At 42.6% G+C, this 5133-nt stretch overlaps 1 long non-coding RNA gene across 1 annotated transcript; it reads right to left on the bottom strand.

Moving 5' to 3' along the window:
• Window positions 1-2026: 2026 nt before the first annotated feature.
• Window positions 2027-4901, bottom strand: LOC121064532. Its single transcript, XR_005816534.1, has 2 exons — window positions 4498-4901; window positions 2027-2705 (listed from the first exon to the last, which is right to left on the bottom strand). It is a non-coding gene; the product is annotated as an uncharacterized LOC121064532 (long non-coding RNA).
• Window positions 4902-5133: the final 232 nt, after the last annotated feature.

Genomic DNA, 5133 nt, shown 5'->3' with positions numbered 1-5133 from the left:
TCAAATTATTGGAATAATTCAGGAAATGAATTCTTTGTTTCCAGTCACTGGGTTTTAGAAGGAGCCCAGAAAGAGCCCTCATCCTGTTGTGCTTTTAATATTCATTATTTGTATGGAAAAAATCTTTGCTTTTTCATTTTGCTGTGAATTATCAGTTCACTAGCTATAGGCAGTATTTCTTCACTTTGATTGCCAAATGTGTTTTAAAAATTTTACTCTCCTCCTTGAAAATCCTGATTTCTACATTTTTTCTAGTTTTAAAAATGCTTTTTGTGCAATTTGCTTAGATACGGTTGACTAAAAATTGCAGAGAAGGATCTAAATCATCTCATAAGTGCATGAAACAATTTTTCCTAAAGTGAAAATTAAGAATATGAGAAAGCAAGAGCATGAAGAATCACGAACAAAGCATTGCATTTCTGAATTAAATATTTTTAGAACATTCTGATTAGTAAAAGTCACTAATCTTTGTTGGCGTTATATTCTGTTGCACATCACTGTGTTTTAGTAAATGAGAAAGCAATTTTTCTTCAGAAAAAAGAAAAGAAAAAACACAAACGGAAAACAAGATTAAAAATGATCATTTAAACCCAGGTTTTCTGCTTGTTTTTAAGTCTATCCTGCCTGGTACATCACTGTTGTGTGTTCAGGGATGCTCAGGACAACAGATGTTCCTGCCGGGAAGCAGCTAGGTTCCAAAGTGTTAACTGAAATAAAAGCTGCAAGCAAACTCTTAGAGTTTTCAAAATATTAGCTCAGCTATTGCAAAAAAAAAAAAAAAAAAAAAAAAAAAAAGCATAAAAGCACTACTACTTAACTAGAATTTCAGCGTTTTAAAAGAATCACTTTTTAATCTAGCTCATTGCCGTCTTTAAAACCAGGTTTCTGTTGGTCTGCTTGCTTGTCTTTTAGGGCTTGTATTTGTTGGTAAACCTCAGAGCAGGTTTATCAACGCTGGTGCTCAGATGGCCACCACTGAACTGGAATCTCTCAAAATCCATGGTAATGTTAGACATTTTTTGAAGAAACAGGAGTCTTTGAAGGAAAACCTACTTAAAATTATCTCAAAAAAAGCAAGAAGCAAAAGAAGCCACTTTCTTTGGGAAATACCATCGAGTTACGATTAACTCACAAGATGTGTGCTTAATTGCTCTCCCGTAGCTTTGTCAGATCGCGTTTTTGCTGAAAGCAGGTGGTGATCAAACTACAGCGAGGAAGCTCCCTTTGATCCGTGCGAATGAATGTATACACACGAACTATGCATTTCATCCAGCTGCATCCTGTGTCTCGAGTCAACTCCGTTCCAACCTTTTCCTCTAGGTTAGCGACTCCCAAGCTCCAGGAGCTGGAGGCGCTCCCGCCTCCTTTAGCGCTTAATTCTCACCTGTTTTGCTTCAGAGCTTTGACAAGGCGAGAGGTGGGAGCGGAGTGACAGGGACCTGGCTCTGTCCCGGCTGCTCCCCGCTCCAGGGGACCAGGTTGGGCCCCAGGTCCAAGGTAGCCGAGCAGAGGGACAGATGTGCTCCCTGCGCTCGCTCGGACTGCTCCAGCCCTGGCACCTCTCGCACCTCTCGGCCTCCTGCAGGCCCGGGCAGCAGAGCAGGACCAGCAGCTGCTGTCTCACACGGGGTCAGTGGCAGCAAGGCTGGAAGAAGCTATGCCAAGTAGGAGGCCACTGCAAATGGGGCTTGCAGCCACCATCTTCCCCCTCGCGAGAGCCCTTCCAGCCCCCTACAGCCCCAGTTTTGCCCTTGGCACCACTTCTCCATGCCCCAGGTGATCAATCCCCTGCTCACAGCGCTCGGTCCTTCGCCCTGAGCACCACCGGGGCCTCAGGGCTGGGGTGCCTCGGTTTGAATGTACCCTCTGCTGGAAGGCAGTGGAAAGATGAACATGGTTGTCTTGTCCTTGTAGCTGAGGTAATTAAACGAAGGGAAAGGTATCGCATGCAGCAATACTTGTATTTTGGGTTGTTGCTGTGATATACATCAGCCCAATAGGGTCAATGAATGAAGTGTGTTCTTATGGTTTATCTTAAAGGAAGAAAGACCAAAAAAAAAAAAAAAGATGTACTAGGAACACCCTTGCTTTAGAGTAAAGCAAGCCTGGACTGAACAACAAAGAAAGATTTTGTTTATATGCAACCTATTCAAATATGTGATACTGGTATGAAGGCAGTGGTATTTTTACCTATCTGGAGACGTGCACTCATCTACGTTATGCTTAATTGAAAAATATTTTTACAGTATGTGTTTGTATTTGGTGGGCTAAGGCCCTTAATTTTATATTCTTTACAAGAATTAGAGTGGAAATTATGTTTCCCCATTTATTGAGCTCCCTGACCATGCTATCTGTCCGTTTGCATAAACAATGATTACAGTACTTTGGCGGATTTGGGTTTTCTTTTTGTTTTGTTTTTTAAACACCATCCTTAAAAAAATGCAGCGCTTTTTGTATGTTGCCTAACAGAAAAGCATGTTCCTTACCAGGGCCCCTAAAACGTGATCCACAGAACGCGCTGACGTGACAAAAAATGCTTGAGGACAGGTCTTCATGGGTTATCTGCTGCCGTACCTCCCGTAGGCGTGCCCATGGCCATCAGCAGAGGGCCTGCCCTGGGGGGTCACGCAGGGGCAGCCGTAGGGGTGCTCGGTGCAGTACGGGGGGCTCCTCGGAGCTGGGAGATCCTGTGTCCAGGACGTGACCTGTAAGAGCAACAGAAAGACACGACTGCATTTCTTTTCAACCTGCAACTGCCCCGTGGGTCTGGTGCAGCTCCAGCTGCAGTCCCTCAAATCCCAGCTCTGAGCGCAGCGGTCAGGCCTTCGTCATCACTTACGATCACCAACTTAACTTTTTAAAACGAGAAAGAGCTTCCAACTCTGGCACTAATGGAAATACTGAATACTTTTAATATATATATATATATATTTGGAAAGTATTTGAAGAAAAAAAAAAAGTGTTTTGTCTTTTTTTATACGACTTTTAGCCAAATAGAAGTATTCTGATTATTACTTCTGTGGATAGCTGTCCACCTGTAAATAAACTCAGATATTCAGGTACGTGAACCTGAAGAGAGTAAATAAATAAATAAAGACTGTTCTCTGGCTATGCGCTTTGCTAGCTTTTGGTTCCTTTGTACATAAGAGGTAACTGTTTAAATGTTGGGTGGGTTTTTTTTATTTAATTGCTGATCCTCTAAAGAAAGAAGAAGAAGAAGAAAAAAAAAAAAACTTTTGACTTTGTTTTCTCTTTTCTGAGTTAATACAAAGATTTTCTAACTTTTTACTGCAGAAATGGATAAATACCTGGTGCTATGTGAATTTGAGTCGAACTGGCCATAGCAGACACACCAGTTAGAATGCACTTTTCCTGTGGCACACAATGTATTTTCTCAGAATGGACTTTCAAAGGACCATCAGATGTTTACATTTCTTCTTGTGGCCCCAAATGGTTTTGAACATTGAAACAACTCCCCAGAATAGAGAAAGACATGATGCATTACCGATGTGATGACTCCTTACATTTAGGTATCTACAACAGGTTTGTACAAATACCATTTTAGAGATAGTTGAAATATTGGGCTTTCATACTTTGTAATGCTTTGATGTGACAATAATTATGCTGTTGCTATCTATCTAGTCTAACCTCATCGTAGACCTGTAATTTCCTGTTTATGGTTATGTCATGAATTGCACTGGCTTGAATTCAGCCAAATACTGACTGTTCAGCTGAGATATTCCGACTGTTATGATGTCCACAAAACATTAAATGCACTTGTAACCAATTACCAAGGAGTATGTCAAATTATTCATGTAATAAAACCCATATGTACTACTTTGCAACTTGTTTGTGTGAAAATTAGTTCTTTTACAGCCACAAATGCCAGCACATCAACCAAGAACCTGCACAAGTCAATGACAGCCTTTGCATAGACTTCATTACAAACGGGACTGACCTCCTTCCCTGTGCACGTGAGGGAACGCTCCTGATACACAAAGATTAGTCTGAACAGAATAAGCCTTCCTCACGGCAGAGCTAATGAAGCTACTGCTTTGAACTCACGAGTAGGAGAGACATTCCCGAAACAGGGAGTAGTTTGTGGGGGGGGAAAAAAAAGTATAAATTAATACTGTTTCTGTCCAAATTCTCAACTCCCTTCGCTTTGTTAGGTCATATTTAGATTTTCCTTTGGCTAATGCATTCCTACCCTCTGCTGCAAAGCCAACTCCAATATAAATAGCAGGGCTATTAAATTTAATGAGTGGTTTAATCACTCTTCTGTTCATATTTTTCTCCCTTCCAGCAACATCTCCTCACCACACACATGCACCAACAGCCGTCCATCTCTAGTCAGGAAGATCTCTAAGCCCGTCTGTTCTCCAGGGCAGAGGCAGAGCAGCTCGGGTGAGGAGCCCCTGCCCTGCTGCCCACCAGCACCAGCACCAGGCCGGTCTGAGCGTCCCCTTCCCCAGTGTGCATTAATCCAACACGTACCAGGCATTGCTGGAGTGAAAGGTGCTCCTTGGTGCTTCTGTTGGAGGAGGCTGTCGCCTTCAGAGACCCCCCCTCCTGCCAGGCGGTACCCAAAGCTGTGTCATTAGGGTCCTGCGACCAGGTGATCCTACAGCCCACTCGTCTAGATTGCAAAAGGAAGGGATTTTGAAGCCATAATTAGCAAGGAAGTGCTTCAGTGGTATTTCAGACTAAATCCCGCTAATTAAATGCCACTCTAAAAGGCAACAATCTCTGTTGCGATATTTCTGAAGACAGGCGCGCCGACCATTGCAGTTAGCTTTGTGCAAAGAATGTGGCTTAAGCACTGTACAAAGCAGAAGCATTAAAGAACGGGGATTTCAGTTTGGTGCAGAGCTGAATACCTACACTCCCTCCTCTCCCCTTTCCACAGCCTCTGCCCCGTTTTGAGTTAATTCCGAACAGCCTTAAGAAGTGACTGCCGTATGTGCATTTGGTTTAGAAATAGTTTGTGCCCTCATGTACTTCCTTTAGAAAATTTGAGACAGAATGCTCCCTTCTCTGCATGCATCAGTAACTTCCTCCAACCTCATTTCTTTTAGCTAAAATAATTCACTAGGTTCAAATTTGGGCTTCAAATACTCTTCACTGCAAGAA

Source organism: Cygnus olor, chromosome 2, assembly GCF_009769625.2.
Source record: "Cygnus olor isolate bCygOlo1 chromosome 2, bCygOlo1.pri.v2, whole genome shotgun sequence".
NCBI lineage: Eukaryota > Metazoa > Chordata > Aves > Anseriformes > Anatidae > Cygnus > Cygnus olor.
Note: the sequence above shows the minus strand (reverse complement) of the source record. Positions and strands in the feature narration are given on the sequence as shown.